This window comes from Sciurus carolinensis, chromosome 1, assembly GCF_902686445.1.
Source record: "Sciurus carolinensis chromosome 1, mSciCar1.2, whole genome shotgun sequence".
Lineage (NCBI taxonomy): Eukaryota > Metazoa > Chordata > Mammalia > Rodentia > Sciuridae > Sciurus > Sciurus carolinensis.
Window position 1 is genome coordinate 140,826,450 of NC_062213.1, and position 23,474 is coordinate 140,849,923.

Genomic DNA, 23,474 nt, shown 5'->3' on the forward strand with positions numbered 1-23,474 from the left:
AAGCAAGGTCACCTAGCTGGGCCCCCCCAGCAGACAAGTGCCATATTTGACAGTAATTGGGGATAGATTACACTGTCTAAATCCAGAGGAATAATCAGTTTGAGGTGTGGACTGATGTAAAAATACCTATAAAAGGATGCAAAGTGTGGGTAATACAAGCATTTCATGGTCCGAAAGCAGGAAATATCTTTGAGAGCAGAACAGATATTAAGCAAGTCATCATTTCCAAACTCGGTTTAAAAGAGATCTTAACCACACACATTTTGTGTTTTAAACGTGCACTAGTTTTTAGCCAATATCTGTCAAAAATATTGAGACAAAGAAAACACAGCAAAAATTGTTTGCTTACACATGTGTATACTTGGCCAATAAAGGAATTAAAGAGTATTATTTAATAAATGAAAGAGCAAAACTATGCCCTTTTTTAATATTAGGAGCCTCCTAGCACATCATACCTTGCTACTACTATGGCTTAAGATTTCATTAATTTATCCAGAAAATAATGCAAGATTGTATCCGGTTTTGTTCTAACAAAACAGTATTTGTCTGAATTCATGCTAACTCTAAAGGTCATCATCTTTTCAACTTCTTGCTGCTCTCATATCCAAGAATAGTTCATTTTTTATCAAAATTTCTTTTCTCTACTATCAAATTATTTTTTAAATGCACTTAATACATCTTAAAACAGAATAAAGACTTAATCATATTATTTCAAGGAGTTAACTCCTGCTTAACCTGGTTGATCTTTCACCTTAAATTTTTGTTCTAATTCAGGTACTGACTCTATTCTTTAAAAAAAAAAAAAAAAAAAAAAAAAAAAATTAAGTCTTCCAAAGACTATTCACCTTTTAATAGTCTTCTTTTAAGGCAACTAATTTTGACACTAAAATTCAGAGATTAAGGTGCAATCCCCACGTGTAAATTTTAATGTTTATAATGTACTCCTTATAGATGGAGGGGGGTGTGGAATCAGTGACAAGACCAACAGGGGCCTGTTTTTCTCAGCATACGTTCTCTTGTCATGTCGTGATTAATGCTGTGCTCTGTAGAGGGAGACATTACATCCGGGCTAAAACAGACCTAAATTTTACCCTCAGGCAGAAATCTGATTTAAACATCTCTATTTAAAGTGACATTTGTCCTCTCTTTTCAACTGGTTTCCCCAGAAATTCCAGGAAGTTGACTTCATGACCTAAAAACAGCTGGGTAGCTTTGAGCAATGGCTGTGCCTGTTCCTGCACCTCAGTAAATCTGGTACCAGAATGAATCAAGGTGCTAATAAAACAGGTGCCCAGGTATCTGCTGCAGTGACTCCCATACTACTTTACTGCTGCAAGAATTTAAGATTTAGGATTTGGTACAATTCTAGAGTCAGTAATAAAAAATTCCAAAAAGTGTTTCTATTGCTCATCATAAACTAGTTATCCTTTCTGATGGATTAGGTTTCTTCTGATTTACAAAATTACATCTAATATTTCACTACACTAATCTGAAATTTCAACTGATTACACATTCTAGAAATCCAGCAAAGCAACTACTAAACACAAACTTCAAAATAAAGACAAAACATGGAAGTGGACATCGTTTTTTTATGTAAGAGCTTTCATTTGAAAAAAAGAAAACAAAACAAAAAGGGAAATAATGTTCATATAACAAATGTCACCAAGTAAACAAATGTTTGCCTATTAAAACAGGAGTCAATATTCTTACATTATGAAACATGGTAACTTTTGATATTATTAAGCAATTTAGACACTGCTGGCAAGTTCCTACTAACCAAGGTAATCTAATTTCTGTTGCTTTTCAACCCAAATTGATTTTTTTTTCTTTTAGCCGTTCTGGTAATTGAACAAATTTATACAACTGTGATGGGATTTTACTTACCACCACACAATGCATAAAATCCTCTATGAAGACAAACTATATTACTTCATAAAACTGCATTTTTGTTGTAATTAAACAAATTGTATTTAAACTTGCTCAGTGCTTCTGAAATAATCAATAGCGTTTTGTTATAAGCTACACTTCACTTGCGGGTGTTGAGCGCTTGGTTCGTTCATTCGACCAACGTTTTTGTTTTTTTTTTTTTCTTTAGGTAGTATTTATTTGGTAAATACAGTAGGATTTTCGTAAGTTTTTTAAAAATTCTTGGGTAAGATTATATTTTAAAATATCTACAAAATAATTGTCCTATATTTGGTCCATCCGATAAATGACCTAAAAAATATATTTTTTTAAAAAGTATTTTTGTGATTAAGAATTTCCTTTTGTTATCACATCATGACTCACCTAAAAAAAAATAAGTACTTACATTAAAACAACATTAAGGGATTGCCACAGTTTATGACATATGCTTATTAAAACTTACATTCAAAATGCAAAAAAATACCAAATTGAAGACCTGAAAAAAATTTAGGTGAAAGACCCTAGTTACTCCTCTATAAGTTATCATAGTAGGCCAAGATATTATTTTAGGATTGAAAGTATACAGTTTCAGTAATTAACTATTTACCTGTATATTAAATAAAACATTTCCTAAAGCTTTTTCTTGACACATTTAAAAATAATAATAAACAGTACTTGACCAATCTTTAAGAGCATCTTAAGTAACAAAGATTTTAGAGAATAGTCTTAATTTATTTTTCTGATAACATCTCCTCTAATTACAGTAATCTGAGTGATTAAATACTTTTCAACCTTTCAACCTTCAATCAAGAATTATTTGAAGAGATAAATATTGGGTGGGGCTCCAGAATTAGTATTATATAACAGAAGTTAAGGAATCTCTGATTTAATCTGTCCTTGAAATACAAACACTTTAATCTTTGTTGAAAATAGTTATAAAACACTTATGGATAAAAGTAAAATGAGCTAACATTTAAATTACAGGAATTGACATGACCAAAACATTAATAGGATTTCAAGTTCTTTTCAGAGTTAGTAGCTAAAGTTGTCATTTTGAGTGCTTTATCAAAATCATCAATTTGCAAAGTTTTTAGACAGGCATACTAGCAAATAATCTTATGAACCTATTTTATAATTATTTGTTCTATTTCTAACATATACTACTTTGAAAATAATTGCACTTTTGTTTTTATATGAATCTTTTCTGCAGAAAAGCAGGCATGTGTCAAATGTGAAGCAGTCCTTCAAGATTCAAAATCAGATACAAAGAATCAAGAGGTAAAGGTGTTAAATCTTTGAGGAAACTTTCAGTAAAAATAGCTAAATTTTTCCATTTCCAAAATTGTATTTCTTTCTTATTCTAATTACATCTAATCTGTGTTCCTTAAGTATCAACAACTGAGAAAGTGGTAAAAATTTGTTAAAATGAAAACAGGTTTCTCTTAGGTAGCTACAAATGCTTTCCGCGAACAGATTGAAACAAATTGTAATAGTCCCTTTATTTCATGCCACACCTGTTAATAAACTGTTATTTAAATATTTATTCACGAAAGTTAGGTCAAATAAATATTTTGTTAGAAAATAAAGCAATAACATTTTATTACTAAAGTTTGCAGATTTCTGGTTACCTCTTGACCTTCATGACAGCTGAATCTTAGTTCACATATTCCCATATCATTTAAGACATTAAAATACTATTTTAAATTTTTTAATAAAACATAGAAAGCTTTGGTAATGATCAAATAAAGATCTAACCCTAAGTAAACCTTGGTTTTAAAGTTCTCCTCTTGCTCATTTTCAGAAAGGAAACACCCAGAAGCCTAGTGTTAACGTTTCTGTTGACTGTGAAAACTGCAGCAATAAAAACTCCAACTGCTTGTCTCAAATTAAGACTTGTAGTACTGCATGTGAGATCTGTATATTTATATTAGTTTTTATAACATTTGGAAGTTTTGTTGTCTGCTTTGATGTTAGTCCACTAATAAAGCAGAGTCAAATGCCTGGAATAAATTTTATTTATTGGAAATTCTCAAGTCAAAACTTGAAGTAATTGGTTTGTTCTACCCCACATGATTCAATATTCTAAATTCCCCCAACTACCTGCTCCCAGAGCTATCTGTATTTCTAAATTCGTTTTGTTGCCAACACATAGTAACCCAGTGATTGAAAATGGCAGCTGAAGTGCTTCTACAGCACGTTAATTTTTCTCTAAGTAGTCCAATTTTGTCATCTAAATGTTGAAATATCTTCTTTTCACTGCATTTTACACCTTTAAAGATTTGCTGAATTTAGGATCACCACCATAAAATGAAGATCAATGTTTTCAAGACAATTTTTAGATTATCACTAATAGCTCTAAAACATGATGTGTTTTTCTTTATAACACTCTGCATTCAAAGCAGACTAGTTAACAGCAACTTAAACGCAATAATAGCAATTACATCAATGTGGGCTTTTTTTTTTTAACCACTGAAGTACTTCTTAGATAAGTGATGGGTTCAGATAAATGATCATAAAATGATTTGGGGGTAGTGATACACAATTTGAATGGTACTAAAAAAAAAACTCACTTTAATCTGAAAAAATATCACCATCCCCGTTAAACTAAAGACAAAAAAAAAGTTAGGCAATTAATGATGGTTCTTCCTTATCTGAAATTGTCATATTAGAATTCACTTCCACTATTAAAATAAAAGCAAAGAGTCTGAACATTAGTGAATACTCCAGGTCTCCAAGGAAAGTATCAATTCTAATTCAAAGACAACCAACCCTCAAAGGTAAAACTATATAAAAAATATGCAGTTACAAATCTCCAAACCTTCCCTGAAATTCATTTTCATCTTAAAAGTAGGTTTTAGAAAACTAATCCTTTCCTAGTTGAAGATAAAAGTTATTCTCCCTTGACCCCTCTGCTCTCCTTAAACTGACCTAAATGACCCAAGTACTTGCTCTTGTTTCTTCATTTATGGACACTGAGTTGTTAAAAGAAATTCGAACAACATAGTTCTATAAGAATGTGAAAAATACAAGAGCAAATAAGCCATAAATATTAACAAATATAGAGCAACTTTAAGCAGAATCATTCTACTCTTTGACAAAATGCAAAAAAAAAAAAAAGTTTTTAAATAAAACTCAAAATCAGAACAGAATTGCCTCTATTTAAATAGAATTCATAAAAATTTGGGTCTTTATCACCTACAAAACTTTTCCAAGCTTCTAGTTCCAATAGAAGTTGTGTTTTCATAAAGTTCATGGGGTGAGTTTTTAATTTTAAACATCCTCCACTGACTTTTTCCCCTAATTCAACTATATAAAGAGGTTTCCTGTGCACAGAAATGTCTTTATCACAAAAATTTTGTTTTATGAGACTAATTAAAGACCTTTCTCATTTTACTAATATAACAAAGTGAAGGCCCCAGAAAAGCATTAAGTTAGATGGAAAGGATTTCTCACTCTTCCACTAAAGGGACCCCAAAAGACAGGCAACAGTGACTATCATAAAATAAAAGGTCACCCTTTTTCTAGGAACAAACCATTTATCAATAGAAAATAATTGTCTTGCCACTTGCAAGGGATCCACAGCAATAGACAATGTTTTTGGCTCACATAATTACAAAACAGTAAAAGTTCAGAAACACAAGCCTGAATCCACCTCCTTATTTCTACCCTTTACAATTCTCATTGCCCTTTGGGCCTCCGCTTGGAAGCAAATGGAAGACAGGCTGAAGTTTTCTCAATTGAGCTGAAGCTAAGAAACCTTTGATATGCTAATAGTCCCCTTCAAACGGTAAGAATTCACACTTGCATTAATTCAAACAATTTGTGCAGAATGATGTGAAATGGCACCTCTTTTAGAGCGGACCAACAAAAGGAGAGAATTGGAATGTCTAAAGAAACTAAACAACAGAACATTTGTTCTGTTAGTATTCTTTCCATCATGCATAAATTTATTGGCGGGTGGAGGGAAGGAAAACAAAATATTCCACAACACACCTGAACTTAAGTAGGGTTTCTTATAAAGGGTTCCTCAAGAATAATAAGGATACTAAATTTAAAGTTACAAAGTTACCTTTAGATAGGTCAAAATAGTCCCTCTCATCCAACTTGGAACGTTACCATAGGCATCATATAAAATATTCTATTTTTCTCCTATGGACAAATATTGCCTCTGTAGTGCCTATCTTTTAAAGTTTACCCAAGATCAAACCTGATTTAGTAAGAGATATCCCAACAGGTAATTATTTACCAAAAGGATGCGACTTTCTTCATTGTGCAACTCTAGGTGAGCAAAGAGTAAATTCGGTGGGACCTGTTCCAGAGATAAACACTGACAGAGAAATGAATGAACCAACTATGTCCGTTTAATATACGCCTCTGGAGGGGAAGAGAGAAGAAGCACACATAGTGTAAAAAAAAAAAAAAAAAAAAAAATTCAGAAGAAAATCAAAGAATTGGGGGTGGAGTGAGGAGGCGACTGCCTCAGAACCTGGACTTTGTAACGGGAACCATATGGTTGGTGGCTGCAGCTCAGACGCTCCCAGGCTGCTCAGAGAAGCTGCTAAGCAGCCTGACACCTTTCGAGAAACAGGAGGAAAACATTTCCTCGGTCTGAATCTGAGACAGCAGAGTTTGCATCAGAAAGAATGGAATGAGGGGGCCTGGGAGGAGGGAAAAGAAGAAAGGGGGAGGAGTCCCTAGAAAACCGGGAAAGATTAAGACGGATACCGCTGGATACTGCTAGACTTGTCCCTCCAACTATGCGTTTAGAGGGCAAAGTAAAGGCAGAATTTAATATATATGTATATACAGACATATATACGTTCCTTAGCTTCTGCTCTGCGATACTTTGGTCCTAAGTAAAGATTCCAATTCAAACCCGGTAGTTCAGGGAAAGGAACAAACTTTACTGGTCCCAAGCGAAAGAGTCTTGCAAGCGCGCCTCCACACTGCAGGGGCGCTTTCGCGTTTGGATTGTCCTGGCCCCTGTCTGAGGGTCGCCACAGTCAGCCAGCCCAGGAGTCTCCTCTTTCCTGGCGGTCTTCCCACACCTAGCAACCGGTCCCAACCTGGCACCCCTATCCTACAAATCAGGCTCCTCTAGGCTTTCGACTCCAAAGGCATCCCAGGAGCCCACACCCTATAACTTCTCCTGCAGGCCCAACGCGGCCCGCTGCTGCCCTCTCACTGCCGGTCCGGGAGGCTCTCTGCCCTCCCCGTGGCCCACCCGGTCCTTGGCTCCGCCACACTCCCGCCCCGCCAGGCTTCCCCCGCAGCGGCAGCCCGCCGCCCCTAATCGTTGCCAGCCCCATGGCTGGCGCGGCCACATCTGGCTGCGCTTTGCTGTCATCCTCGCTTCTCCACATTACCTAACCACCGACAAGAAGAAACAACAACCGGTAACAACTCATCCAAGCCCTCCCCCACCGTCCACTTTCCCTGAACTCGCTCCCAGGGCTCAGCCTCTCCGCTCCACTTACAGAACCGGACAGGTCTGGAGGCGCGGGAGAACGGGGGGGCGGTTGGCGCGCTCCCCGCCCGGCCTGGGCCCCGCACCCGGAACGGAGCTGCCCCGCGGAGGGCGAGTCGCACACTCCCCTCCCCATCCCTACTGTGAAAGGACCAGTGGCAGGCACCTTCCGATCCCAAGCTTTTCAATTAAAAATAATAATAATAATAAAAAGGCATGGTTATGGCAGTTCCATCCTACTACCCTGCATCAGTCCAGCGCAGTACCCACCAACGACTGGTGCCTCGAGAGCATTACAATAGATCCACAAGAAAAAAAGCAGGCTGGACCGGACTGAGAGTTCTGCGTATCGATTTCTGCGGGGGAGGGGGGGGAGCTGCGAGCGCGGGTCTCCCCCTAGTCGGGTCAAAACAGAGACAGCGGAGCACAGCTAAACCACGGCTCCCTCCACCTCCAGCACCCACCCCCAGGCAGGAGGCGCAAAGCAAACAGGTATCCGAAGCCGGGCACAGAGGTACATTGTTCGCTTCTGCTGCTCTTACCTCGGTCTGCGAGCGCGCCCCGGGGGAGGGCCGTCTGGCACGGGGGCCGCGCGGGGTGAGGCGCGGAGGGCAGCGGCCGGGTGGCTGGGGAGAGCCGAGGCCCGCCGCGAGCTGATCGCGGGCTGCGGAGTCCCCGCGGGAGGCAGCGCCGCGGCTCGCCGGCCGGACACGGCGCCGCGGCTCGGCGGGTCCTCCTGCTCGGCCGCTGCTGCCGCCTCCAGCCAAGCAGCCAGCGCCGGGCGGCTCCTGGGGTTAAGTCAACATTTTCCCGCAGTTTCCCACACGCCGCTCGGCGAAAGAGGTCTTTCACTCACGCGCACGCACCCCCAGACTGCACGCTCCCTCAGTAGAAAAAAATTCGGGAATCAGATCGAAAGGGGTGGTGGAGGCGAAAGCCTGACAGAGGTGCGCAGACTTGGGAGTCCCCTCGAAGCGGTGGCCGCGGGAGGGGTGGGCGAGCAGACGCCCGCGGCGCGAGGACAACTCAGTTTGTGAGGCAAAGCCCCTCAGCCCGCCGTCCGCACTGGCATCCCTCGCGCCGACCCTGCGGCCTGGGGCAGGAGACAGCAGCGGCCCCTCCTCACATTTCGGATCTCCCGGCCGAGGCTGAGCGGTGGCCGCTGCACCACGAAAGGTTGAAGACGAGAACTCAGGCTCGGGGAAGCAGGGAGGAGCAGGGAAGAGCCACGCCACGCACAGCAACGGAGGGGAGATGCCCCTCAACAATCCCAAAGAATTCTCCGGTAAGCTCCCGATTTCGCTCCGGCACCTCTGCGTGTGTGAGCGGAGAGAGAGTGAGAGGGAGAGAGGGGAGAGAGGGAGAGGAGAGGCACAGAGACGGGGGAGTGCGAAGTCCTGACACAGACTCTCGGAGAGGTCTGAACTGGAGTCACCTCCAGCCTCCTCCTCCTCCTCCCCACCAAATCCCCACCTACTCCCCCCCCCACCGGAGTTCGGCTAATCATATAAACATATTAGCGTGTACAGCAGCAAAGGACAAATCTCTCCCTCCTGATTTTTCCAGCAAGGGGCTCCGGCAAACTCAAAGAAGATTACAGGCAGCTAAGTACAAAACGTGGAGCAGATAATCTATAACTCATTGCCGCCCAATGGCCATTTTCCACTCCATTTGAGCAGCTGCGGCGGCAGTGCGCCCGAGGGAGGTGGGGGTGTCGGGGAGGAGCGAAGGGGACACTTACGGGCTTGAGTCTTTCGAGTGTCGGTAGCGATGGCAAAGCTGCCGCCCGAGGACAGGCCGGCCCCGGCTCCGCCGGCGGGGCGGCCGCAGGGCTGTCCGGGCGGCGGCGGCGGCGAGGGACGCGCGCGCACGGCCACGGAACGCGCCCGGGAGGCGGCCTGCTCTGGCTCGCGCCCCTCCCCTTCCCTCCCCTCCCTGTCCGCTCACGTCCCCCCCCTGCAGGTCCCGGGGCTCTGCATCCAGCCCCCCCTCGCCCCATCAACGCACCCATTCAACCTCTGGCCGCCCCACCCCCGCCCCCCTAAACTCCACTTACTGCGCGCCTGGTCCTCCGCGCGCTCTGCCGGCTCACGCTCTCCATCCTGTCCACACACACTCACTTTAAAAACATTTATTTTATTTCTGGAAGTGGGTGAAGGGTATTTTGAAGAGCGCGGCGGAGCGCGGCGCTCCAGCCTCGGAAGCTGGGCGCAAGGGGCTGGCCAGCGGCTCGGGGTCCCCCTCCCCTCTTCCTTCCAGGCCCAGGAGCTTTCTCCTTGCCTGGACTTGGAAGAGGCGCCCAGGATGCGTCTTTTACCCACCCCGTCTCCAGGTTTTCTCTTTTCTCCACGCACCAAGCCGGAGGCCCCGAAACTTTTAGTTTCCGCAGCCCTCCTTTTGTGTGACTGCTCAGAGGAGAAAGAACGTCTGTTCGCCGCGGCTGCCTCCGTCCGGCTGCGGTGCGCAGGGGACGCTCCAGGGTTAATGCGTCTTTGATACCTGAGATTTCCGGCGCGCTCGTTAATGAAAGTTACATTTTTTTTTAAATTGCGATGACTTTTTCTTTGTAGTTACATTGAGCTAGCTAAACTTTGACTTTATTGACTATATTTCACAAGAGCGTTTTGTTTGTTTTTGATTAAACTCACCAGGATAAGCAACGGAAGGAAAGGAGACTACAAGGCTCTTTACTCCAAGTATATTCATAGTGCTGTTAGGTCTGTTTCCCTCATTTCCTTACATTGAAACTGCTTTTGCTCTTGTCCTCTGACCACACTTCCTTGCCCCTCTCTGTTGGCAGTGTCAGCAGACAGCCAGGCAGAGCAGACCCAAACTGAAGGGAACAGACCAGGACAGGAAAAATCACACTGGAAAAATATTTAAAAGCCAGTTAAGTGTCTTCTACATACGAATATAATCAAATCTGGATTTTTTTTTATTTCAAAATTTCTGAGCTGAAACAAGTTTTCAGATTTATTTATAAACCACTGATTCTACTAATAAATTAAGCCATTTGCTTTGGTTTTCAAGAAAAACTGATTTTCCAAGATTTAAAATAGGATGAAACTTGAGCTTCTTTGCTTTCAGAAACAATATGTACTTTTTGTTTCTGTGCATATGTTGCAGTCATCATTCTTGAGAAATCATTCCAAACAATGTTATTAAAATGTCAACAGTAGATTGTTCAAAAGACACAATGATTCTAAATACCTATCAGCATTTTGTCACAAAGCCAGTTATTTGTAGTATAAAAGTTAATCCAACTATTGGTCAAGTTTGTTCTTGACTTGCAGAATCATAAGTTAAATGTACATATGTCCAAATAACTGGAACATGCTCTTTTGTGAATGCATTATAATTCTCAGATTAAAACAAGAATCTTGGTTAATTCAGTTTATTCTACTTGATCTTGGTGTTTTAACATTTTCACCATTTCAAAACATAAAAAGGAGCAATTCAGCATTTGTGCTTTAAACTACAAGCACACTTCAATTTGGAATTTCTTAGATGATATAATTTAAATATTACCCATACAAGATTCAAACTAGTCTGAAAAAAAATACACGTTTATGAAGAGCTGGTGTAAAATTTTATAAGGTATCTAAATTTTTACATTTGTCAAAATTTATACATACAACAAATCTACCTTGGAAAATTGAATCAGACTTCTTAATATAGTTGAAAAGAAGGCAGAATTGGAATTCATACACCTCAAATGTCATTTATATTGCAGTCTCCTTTAGCATTTATTAGTTTATTGGGGGTTATTGAAAGTACTATGTCAAACTGAAAATTTGCTTATTCCAAAAAATGTTGGCCCTTTCTTTTGTTCATCTTGAACATCATCTGGGCATAATTCACCAGAAGCCCCAATGAGTACACAGATCAGTCTAATCCTATTTCCTTTTGGGAAGCAAAACTTAGGCTGAAGTTTTTATTTAGTGAGCTTAGTAAGTAATCAATAGACATTTTTGCCTGAATTAAGCTGGCCATATGTTGGCTCATTTACTTATTTATTTAACTCTCCCAGAAAGAATCTGAGAACCCACTGTCTACATTTCATAGGTCTGACATTCTTTGATGCTCAGAACATAAAGTGAGTCACTTCCCACTATGTTCCTAAACAGACAACAATCATAAAAAAGGGAGGAGACTTATAAGGGGGAAGAAGGTATCAGAAGAGAGTTAAAATTATAGGGAGTGGAAAATGCACATAAAAAATTGCAGATCTTATTGCAGTAGGATGTGAATTCTAAAGAGTTCAAGGGGTTCAGACACTTTTTTCCGCTAAGAATATAATAACCTCGCTGTGTTTTTTAAAAATTACATTTAAAAGTATTCCTTCTTCAAGATGTTTTAAATGTTAAGGAATTTTATTTTTTTCTTTATACATAATATATTTCAAATTTCTTTGTATATCCATAAAGAAGAACGGAAAGAGAACATTTGATTATTTTGATACATTCAAAATTAAGCTGTTAGCCACAAATCTGCCATTACAAAGGAACACCTAAATGACATACTCCACAGAGTATGTCCACATCCCAAAAACATAATTTACCTGACACTTCATGACAATTTAAAATATAATTTATAACAATACAGGTGTTATGGTAGAAAAAAAAAAAACAAGAAGCTTAATATTGTCTGCAGATGTGAACAAGTTAAGGGAAGTTAGAATATGTTCTGCATTCCCTACAATCCAATCAATTTAACTCTTCAATCTATATTATTATTTAAGTAATGGCAAAATCTTTGACTTATTCATAATACTTGCTAATTGTTTTTTAAAATAAATCTACAAAGGACAAAGGAAACACCCATTTCCATTTGTTTTATGTTAAATCAACATCTAACCACTCATGGTGATTTCATTCAAAGAAAACAGAAGGAACTCATTAGCTTATGTGGTTAGAGAGATTGATGGGCTTCAAACATTTTAACCATACATGTTTTTTCCAACTGTAGAAACTCATGTTTTTAATTTAAGCAACTTGAAGAAATTAAAGATTATTTTATTCAATGGGCTCATGATTTCTGATATAGTATGCTAATTTTTAAACTTTATTTACCATCTAAGTACTTTTATTTAAAGGGACGTGATCAAATATTTGTCAAAGTAGAGCTTGAATAATAATAGTTTAGGAAATGAATTAAAGAATCTGAAGAAGTTTGGAGATGAACATTATTGCAAAATATTGTGATTAGCGTAAAGTCAACATAACAGTAGCTTCTTCACTGGCCACACCAGCAAACTTAGATGTAGACAAACCTATGGTCTGAAAAGGGCTTGCTCAGGGGTGGGATAGAGAGAAGATATTGGGACTTGACAGTGGGCGGAAAATTTCCAAGAGTTTGAACTACATAGAAGTTGAGAAGTATCAATGAAGAAAGGTTGTATCTATTGGGGGCAGCATATTTTTGCCTGTGATTAGAGCTTATAAAAGTTTTCAAAAGAAACAAGCAAACAAAAAAACATTAAATTACACTCTAATTCAGAAATAGAAGTAAAATTAATTATATCCTAAATTTAACTCAGGTCCCTCTTCTTCATCATTACTGTTTAATAATGCTTGGTGGTGAAACTAGTTTTCCCTACTCTAGAAAGTAAACTATTAAGCTCTAGAGCAGATCAAAGCAATATGTGAATACCAAACTCAACTAGAATTGGTTGGAAGCTGTTAGCTTTGTTTTTCATTTTTGCTTTGCCATGCATGTAGGCTGAAAAGAAATCAAAACTCATTTTCCATGAGAGCAGAAACATATGAAAGCATTTGGCAATACCAGTAAGTTTTCAACTATTCTCCCAGCTCCCTAGGCTGAGTAAATCTTGTCCAAGGTCAAACCTTACCCAAAAATGTAGAGGTACAGTCATTAAAGTAAGGATAGTTTAAGTATAGACTAAATATGATTATGGTGTACTGTACTTAATGACATTGTTTATAAGTATATAATCACATATATTATTAATAGCCATCATTTTGTAATTGATACTTTTTCAAAATACCTACCACTACAATTGGTTGCATGACTTTTTCTGTATGTTTCAAGTGTTTAAATATGTATAATTGCATATAAACCTTTTTTTTTTTTTTTTTTTGGTGGTGCTGGGGATTGAACTCAGAGCCTTGTACATGTGGGTAAGCACTGTACCAACTGAGCTATATCCCCAGCCCCCACAAAATTTTTAGACAATTACAATTATGATACTCAAAAGCAGGCAAATTTGAAAAGATATCCCTCATAATCATGATTATAATTTTTGTTGTTGTTATACTGAGTTTTACACAATTCAGAAATAGTCTTTCCCATAGATTGTTCCCATAACTCTTGTTAATCTCCGCACCTTGAGGATTTTCTATAATTGGGTCTTATAGATCTTCTATCAATGCTTCTCTCAAACCCAGAAATGTAACTATAAGAACACTTTTTTACAAAGCTGTCTCTATTAACTTATAATAATTGTTTTGTTCATGATAAATATTCATAATCAAATGTTTCTTATTTAAAAATATGTGGTTTAAAACAAACCTCCCCATCCCTTTTTAACGTCTAAAAACCTCTATCCCTGTAAACAAAGAAGATGAAATATCTTTAAACTTTTTTTTTAATTATTGAAGATAAATTGATTAACCTAAAATTACAATACTTTGTGCCATTCTTGGTAAAGTATAATGCATTGTTTGAGTGTAGAACAGAGCAAAGAGACAACTAACAGTACAGGCAACTCTCACTTTATCAAATCTGAACCCTTAAAGATAACCAAATAGGAATTGCACAGAATAGTCCAAATGGAATTTTTAGTGCCTCTGGGAATATGACTTTGATTATTCATGTCATACTTTGTTATAGTGTGGCAAAACTTTCTAAAGGTAGTTAAGAATCACAAAACGTGTTCAAATGTCCTCTTTGGATTTTAGAGAGCCAAAGCTATAATCATATCATACTTCCAATACATTAAAAATGCATTAAAGTTTTCATAATTATACAGCATGAAATAATCATTGTAAATATGTAGATCTTAGTATTTTTAAACACCAAATTTGTTTCATTATTGAAAATATTTTATGATTGAAAACTGTAATATGAGATGTTGACCTTGACTTTGATTCATCTTCTAATCATATAGACTAGCTGTTACACATTTAATTATTTTGTTTTCTAATTAATATGACTGGTTTTTGTTTGTTTGTTGTACTGAGGATTGAACTCAGGGCCACTATACCACTGGGGACTACATCCCCAACCCTTTTTATTTTTCATTTTGAAACAGGATCTCACTAAGTTGTTGACACTGGCACTGAACTTGTGATCCTCCTGTTTCCAACCCCTTCCCAGGTCTCTGGGATTACAGGCATGATTGTGATTCTTTTTATTCCACTCTGTAGCTTTATTTTTGAAGACTTTCATTTGTTGTGTATATTTTAGTAAAAATAAATTTGCCTGAACATGTGGGAACTAGAACAGCCACTTGCAAAGTAAAATGCTATCTTTTAAGCCCAGTTCTTATCACATCATTTCTTTATTCAATAATAGAATGTTTCCATCTCTAGTCTCAAGAATAATTTAAATATTTGTGGTTCAGTTTTCAACCCATTGCAACTCTTTACAATACATTCTTAGGGTCACTATGAAATCAATCACTTAGGTCCTAGACCAAACAATGATGTAATAGGCATATGATTTGTGATAAGTAAAAGTATAATAGAAAAAAATGAGGTTTCTCTAAAATTAGCTTCCAAATTTAAAATCACATTAAAATATCATTTATACCTCAAAAGAATGTTGAAATGATTTGGTAATGATAAGGTTTAGGTTTTGTTGAGCGATATTTTAATTTAAAAAGTATGGAAAAAATTTTAGGCTAAAAATAAAAACATATAAATAACCTGTTCAGTCACTCTTCATTAAAAAGATTTGCTGAACCATCACCTGGATAATATGTTCTTTGAATGCTTTTGTTTTAGTGATGAAAATGTGTTTTACCAAATCATCCATATTCTTTTTAAATTGTCCAGCTTACCAAAACCACATATCTACATTTTAACAAAAGAGGATGATTAGTGATTAAAAGAGTGCCCACCATCATTATGGGGATACAATTTAATTTCTGACCCAATTTAATTAAAACTGTGTCCTTACTACTTGAATTAATGGCCCAAATTCAAATCATATATATTCCTGGGGAAGGGAGTTGTTTTATTGGTTGTTTTGTTGTTGTTATTCTTTTGTTTTTGTTTGTTTGTTTTGTTTTGCAGTACAGAGGATTGAACTCAGAGCCTCAGGCAGGCTACCTGAGTCCTCTATGACTGAGTTACATCCCCAGCTCTCAAGTCATACTATTAATTGTTCAGACAGTATAAAATATACTGCAAGAAAAACTAATTTCCTGCTTATTATCTAATGATAATGGAAACACAATAATTCATTATAATACTCGGGTATTACTGTTTGCTGAGTGGCAGGTCTTGAAGAAAAAGGTGATGGTTATAACAAGAAAAATATTTATAGTTTCCTAAAATAAAATCAGAAAAAAATTTGAATTTATATGCCAACTATAAAATGTAAATGGAACACAAGAATGTGAATTATTTTTAAATAATATGAATCCCAGGAAGACTATCATTTCTGATTTAAAAACAAATTTGTGTAATCAAATAAGGAACCTGAAAAATATCTAAAAGAATGAATTTTGACATTTTCATGTAACTACTCAATATTTACTTTCTTTCCAATGCCCTATTGCAAAATGAATACATATATATATGCATATATACAAACTTATGATTATACGATTATATATGTATATATATACACTTATAATTACATATATGTTTATATTTTATGCAGGTACAGATTTGAGATGATAATGCTTGCATATTTGCATATATTGAATGTTTTTATTCAGGAATAAATCATGTAATGTCCAAAATAGATACTAGGTTGAATATTTAGAAAACTATAACTGCTTGGGTAAATTTATAGATTCTCAAAATTGGAAGTAAAGTATTGTACCTTTTAACCCATGGAAGTCTCTCTGCTGAATTTTCCAGTTAACGAAAGAAGTGTTTAAATACTCTGTAGTTAGATTATTAACTTCTACAAAGCTGAAACAGATGTGTGTCTTAATATGCCATTAAATTTATGATATACATAGAACCCTCACATACAGCTGAGCAGAGGCCAATGATTCTAATTTGCTCTAGATTTATAATAACCTGATCTGGTTTTTGTAAGTACTACAACACTTTAAACAAAATTAGAAAGCAGTTGTGCTTTGTGTGATTAAAGATGCAATTCCCTTTGGGGTAATGAGAAAAGTTAGAACATGTTTCTTTCTTTATGGATGTTTCTATTATAAACAAGAGTGCCATACATTATATATTTTTGTTACTATGATTTCCTTGTTTTTAATTATAAAATAAACCAATTGAATTTCAGTAGAGTCTCAAATTGAAACTATGCCAAGATTTAGCTGAAGAATGTGTACTGAGCTTCATAAAAATCTTTAAAATTTTTCCCAGGGTCTTAAGGTCTCACTTTACAACTGCCAGTTCACAATCATTTTCGAGAGCAAAACATCTTTCTGATTAAAATCTACGCAGCAAAAAGACTTGAGTGCCGAATACATTTTAAACCTAGGAAATGATGTGAATAAAAGCGTTCAAAACTAGTGATTACTGGAATCATATGTTACAAATAGAATAAAAAAAAAGTTTTTTTCTCATTGCACAAATAATGACATTTAGAGCACATTAATTAAAAGTTCTGTATGCTTAGTGAATTATAATACATCAGCTCCTAGACACAAATCTTTTACACATACTTTAATTCAAATACTGTTAATAGTTTCCTTTAAAAAGTCAGAAAATGTTGATATAAATATCACTATAAGCATATACGTGTATATTTATTATACAGAAAATAAGTACATGCAAAAGTATTAATTCATTAAAAGTTTATCTCTTATAAAACCTTTATTAGCCCTTGAAGTCTTTGCCACTTCATATAAAATGATTTATCTTTTGAATAACAAGGTTCCATTAATCTGTTTGACAAAGGAATTTTTAAATCACTTAAATAATTTATTTGAATGAATTATTTAAATTCTGTAAAATATATATATGCACATGTAAATGTATATATCTGTGTCTATATATTCGTGGTCTAGCACAGTATCACAGAAGAAATACAAAAGAGAATTTGGAATACATTGTCCTTGATAGCAGGAGTGTGACTTGGTGTTGCTGCTCATGTGTTCTCTGATCACCCACTGTTTGCATAGGACCCCTGTTAGAAGGCCATTTATGCTCCATTTGGCAGACAGAGTGATTTAATGTCAGAGAAACTTGCAAGTTGTTTTCTATATTCATTTGTAACTTTGCATTTTTACTGAAATTGTAGGCTGACAGTTTTCAAAATGTAAGGATAATAAAGACAATTATTCAGCAAAGAAATGCCGCTTTCCTCAATCCAGTGTTGTAAACGCTACCGGAAACTGGTAAACATACTCCCTCCCCGGAGAAATAAATCATCTGTGGATATAGAGGGCAAATATTTATGAAAAAGAAATAAGAATGTACATACAAAATTATAAAGAAATATACAAAGTTAATTAGGTCACAAAGATAAAATATTCCAACTGGGCGCGGTGGCGCACACCTGTAATCCCAGCACCTTGGGAGACTGAGACAGGAGGATCCTGAATTCAAAGCCAGCTCAGCAATGGTGAGGCACTAAGCAACTCAGTGAGACTCTGCCTCTAGATAAAATACAAAATAGAGCTGGGGACGTGGCTCAGTGGTGGAGGGCCCCTGAGTTCAATTTCTGCTACCCAACCCCCAACACACACACACACACACACACACACACACACAAAGATTAAAAATTTCCTCAAATAGATCTTATTCTTGCAGGAGCACTCAACCACTGAGTCACATGCCCAGTCCTATTTTGTATTATATTTAGAGACAGGGTCTCACTGAGTTGATTAGTGCCTCACTCTTGCTAAGACTGGCTTTGCCTTGTATTCCTCCTACCTCAACGCGTGTCCGGTGTTCCCAACTCCCCACCCCCACCCCCCCACCCCCATCCCTGCCGCAGCCGCTGGGATTACATGCATGCGCCACCCGGGGGTATTCTTGTTCTTTTTCCTCTGAAGATGCATTTTTACTCAAAAAAATGAAAATGATTGAATAATTCCTCAACTATAGTGAGATTAGAGAATAAATTTGTGACAGGTTCTTATCAATTTATTTTTAAATGTGCAAGAAAATTAACTTTCATTTAAGTATCTCTGACACTGAACATAATGATATGTATTTGTTCTTTTTACTTGCTAGTCTCCTTTTTGGGGGGAAGACTTCATCCTACTTTCTTTCCTGCGTGTACTCTTCCCTCCATTGTATTAGGAATTCACAGGTTCATTCAGTTTTCATTTCAGTTTTGCAACTGATCCTTTGAACAAATTCCTTAAATTTTAATTTAGCAGAAAGGTCCGAATTTTACATATAAAATCTAAATTTATTTTTGTGACATTTAGTAAATTTGGAAGCTATTCTCTTCTCCAGTCCTTCTCTCATCTAACAATTCCATAAACCCAGCTAAAAGATTTTGTACATATTACCTTGATAATTAAATCTTAGGAGGGAGGCATGAGAAGCCCTCTGCAATCTAATATAACTAATACAACTTTAAAAAGCCCTGATCTATCCAAGGATTGAATCCAGGGGTGCTTAAGCACTGAACCCCACCCTCCTGAGTGACTGGGATTATAGGCATGGGCCAGCTCACCTGGTGAGTCATGGCCTTTTTAGGAAACAATTGTCTTTTCTTTCTTTCTTTCTTTTCTTGCAGTACTAGGGATTGAACCCTAGTACTGCTTTTTTATTTTTTATTTTTTGAGACAAAGTTGCCCTGGCTGGCCTTGGACTTAGTGATCTTCCTGCTTCAACCTCCTGAGTAGTTGGAATTACAGGTGTGCACTACCACCCCACAAGTCTTTAAAAGGTCATTTTTTTTTAAAGTCTAAATTTTTAAGTTTGAAAAAAAAAAGACTCCTAAAGCACCTGCTAGGTAAGTACTTGCTCTACCATGAAGCTATGTCATTAGTCCACATTCTTGGAACTAGGCAAGACTGCCAACTTTGTATGACACGGAAAGTAGTAGTATTGGGTACTATTCAGAATGGCATGCACCAATCACACTGAGGTAATTTTGAAACCCTCTACCTAGTCTCAAAAGCTTTTTTCTTTTCAGTGCCTAGTTATGGTTGGTTGATACAAAGTATTTGTGAAATAAATGAGTTAGAGCCCTATAATCATGAATATTATTATAATATTTAGTTCAATATTAAAGCTACTTCTTGTATAAATATTATATGACACTGCTTTTACTGATAATAGATATGAGAAGTCAAATAACCTTTAGGAAAGGAGTGTAGCTCAATGGTAGAGGGCTAGCACTTGTGAGGCCCTGGGTTCCATCCCCAGCAATACCCCAAAGTCAAATAATCTAGACATCTTATACTACATAAGTGCACATATCAACACACACACACACATAAATTTATTTATTAACAAATTAAATAAGCAAACAATAAAATTAAGTCAATTCATTGTAATATTTTGTAAGCCATATGTAAAATTTTAATATCTTTATAAATTAGTGACCTCAATGAAACTTTGTTTCCAAAAATTAATTGAATAACAAAGTTTTTATGTGTATATTCTTTTAGGTAAACTGAAGCATATATGTAGGCAATTTGCTGAAGGATTTTCTAGTTTCTACTGTTAATTATCTTACTGAGTGTATCTGTGTGTGTGTGTATTTGGGGACAGGCGGAAATATCTCAAGGAAGGCGAGAAATTAAAGTATTTCTGTTACTGAATTTGGAAAAGGGTGACTGTTAGTTGATTGTCACATTTTACCTAGGACAGCCCTTCTCCATTGTACCCTTTCTGTCCCAACAACTTAAATAAGATAAAGACAAATCCAGGGAACATCAAAATTTACAATCAATGAGACTTTTCAAGGATTGTGTTTTGTACCCTGACATTTTGGATTTAAGGCCAAACATCTTTGACAAATACACATTATGCTAAAAGTACAATACTTCTATCTTAGCTCACTTATGACTCACCGAGGTGTCAAAGCCCAAAACTCTACCACCTCCAGAAGCCAAAAAGCATTTTAACCATTTTTGTCCTGCCAAATACCATAAAATTGTACGAATGTTATCTTAAAGAGTAAACTAATTAATAGGAATTTCCAAGGAAGATGTTCTGATTTTCTGCTGACACCTTAAATGTAGTTTCTGTGTGATTCAAAATCCCGAATACATAATTCCTGAAAAAGTCTTTGTGCTCACTGTAGTAGTCTTAATGAAACACTACTCTCCTTTCTTTAACAATTTAATGAAACTTTCATTTAACTGGTATTTTCTTAATTCTGTTTGAGATCATGTGAACCTACCAACCATTTTATTAAAGAATTATCTAAACAACTTCACTGTTAAAACTTTATTGGAAGAAGGGGCTGGGGAGATAGCTCAGTCAGTAGAGTGCTTGCCTTGTAAGCACAAGGCCCTGGGTTCAATCCCCAGCACCAAAAAAAAAAAAAAAAAAAAAGCTTTATTGGAAGAATTGTGTTATTAATTGTTGGGGTAGAGTCTATTTAAAAGAAAATCATCACAAATAACTTTCTGTGTAGATTGGAAATGGATAACTATATGATTGGTTCCACTTCATTTATTCATTTAATTTATTTGTTTATTAGTGACACTACTGGGTTTGAACCCACGGATGTTCCAACATTGACCTACACTCCTAGTCCTTTTATTTTTATTTTTTATTTTGAGACAGGCTTTCAGTAAGTTGCCCAGGTTGGCCTCAAACTTGCCATCCTCCTGCCTCAACATCCATAATACTTGAACTAACAAGTGTGTTCCTCTACCTCTGGCTGCTTCCCTTTTATAATAAGAAACTTACCTTCCTTCTTTTCTTAAACCTTCCCTCCTTTCTTCCTTTCTTTCTAGGGTTTGAACCCAAGGGCACTTTACTGAACTACATCCCCAGCCTATTACTTATTTTTTTAATTTATGAATGAGACAAGTCATCACTAAATTGTTGAGGCTGGCCTCAAATTTGCAATCCTCCTACCTCAGCCTCCCCATCATTGGGATTGTAGGTGTGTACCACTGCACCTGTTTTTTTTCTTTCTTTCTTTCTTTCTTTTATTAAGCAAGGATCTTTTAAATGACAATAATAAAATTAAACTTCTAATAATCATAGTATTTATTTTTCAAAAATTTCATATCTTTATCTTTTCACTTTTCCTGCCCAATATAAAAGATAAACTCAGTTCTTAAAATTGAACAATTACTATGACCAATTAGTTTAGTCTGTTCATATTTTAAAATATGAAACATCTTTACTATTATTGTAACTCTTAACAGTATGTGTACTTTGAAAGGAGGAATTTCTTGTCTTGATGCTTGGTACCTAGTTGAAATTCTTTCTATTCACTTCTTACCTAAAATTCTCCAGTTTGGTTCAGTCTAGAATTTGGTAAATGCATTTGAAATCACTTTACTCTGCAAATGTTTTTGAAACACCATACTGAAGTGCTTGACACCTCCATTCAAAGAAGTCACAGAGGTTATGTTGTTTTAAAATAAAAACTGTATTGAAGATTAATCATTTTTCTTCTCCTTTACCTTGAAGAGATCTGAAAATGACCTCATAAAATACTGTATATTTACTTAACTTTGATTAATGCTAATTTTAAAATTTCTTTTCTTTCCTTTTTTCTTCCTTCCTTCCTTTCTTTCTTTCTTTTTTTTTTTTTTTTAAGAAAAATAACATAATTTCAAAGGTTAGAATGTCTAACAGATCGCCTCAGTTTAGATCTCAGCTGCATCATTTTCAAGCTACATGTCTTTGAACAAGTTAGGGAGTCTTACATTTAAATTAACTCTCTCTTTCCTCATTTATAAAAGAGGAATAATAAATGCACATATCTTATGTTGTCTTATATGAATTAATATATATAGTACCTGGCAAATAATTGCTATTCAAATACTTGCTATTATTTTGGTGCCATTAAGAGCATAAAACAATTGACAGATTTTTAAAATGCCTGAAATTTTACAAGCTGATGTGGAACAATATTGACCACTCTTATTCGAATATATAATAGCAATATTTTTTTTTCCAGTACTGGGGATTGAACCCAGAGGCTCATGCATGCTAAGCATGTACTCTACCACTAAGCTGAATTTCCTTTACGTTTGCTAAGAGCCATACCAAGAGAAGGGCTGTTACAAAATTGCCAATACCCAGCAAAAATAGGACCTGATGATGAGACCAAGCAGGACTCACTAAACGGTGAAACTGGTCAGTTACTTGTCATTCCATATTTCCTGTCCTTCCCTGTTTTCTCCATCAATAAACTCAGTCCAGTTTTACCTTGACTTCAAAGATGTCCCTAATGCTTAACTTTGTTGTCCCACCCAATAAAACTCTCCGAAGGTTAATTCAATTTTTTTTTTAAGCTAAATTACCTAAGAAATCCTACACATGCTTCCAAAGACTCATTCTGCTGGCAAAGGTTCTTCTTAGGAAAGAGGGCATTACAATGTCTTGGAAGAGGAGGGAGAAAAACCCAGATGTTTAAGGAACAGAGGTCCCCCATTTCCACCATTAATTCCAGGAATCCCTTTCTTGCAGGGAAAATAAATCAGAGGAGAGAAACAAGCCCACTGGGTATAGCTAGGATGCATAACTAGTTAGCAGCTTGGTTACAGTTCAGGGATGAGTTCACATTATTTTTTTCTTTTCAGTGTTGGGCATTAAACCCAGGGACTTGAGCATACTAGGCAATCACTCTACCATTGAGCTACATCCCCAACCCTGACATTAATTTTTTAAATATATATCCATTTCACTGTAGAACACAGTAGAAATTATCCCCTCTAATATATTGTACAAATAAAATAAGAAACTTGACTTCTTTGTTACATGGAGTTAACTCTTCTTGGAGATGCCATTTTGTGTTTTTACTGGATTTAATTCAAGAGGAAGAGGAAAGCAGGATAGGGGAT

General features: G+C 36.8%; 1 protein-coding gene across 17 annotated transcripts in view; it reads right to left on the reverse strand.

Annotated features, from left to right (window-relative positions):
- Positions 1-23,474, reverse strand: part of Adgrl2 (adhesion G protein-coupled receptor L2) — a 266,353-nt gene that overhangs the window by 171,567 nt on the left and 71,312 nt on the right. For 7 of the 17 annotated variants that reach the window (XM_047539027.1, XM_047539046.1, XM_047539017.1 and 4 more), the window contains exon 1: positions 7,915-8,719. The exons of 1 other annotated variant lie outside the window; for it this stretch is intronic. The gene's annotated coding sequence lies outside the window, so the exon portion shown is untranslated. Of the gene's footprint in view, positions 1-7,914; positions 8,725-9,113; positions 9,240-23,474 lie in introns of those variants that run through there. 9 more of the 17 variants (XM_047539086.1, XM_047539104.1, XM_047539126.1 and 6 more) reach the window with 6 other exon arrangements.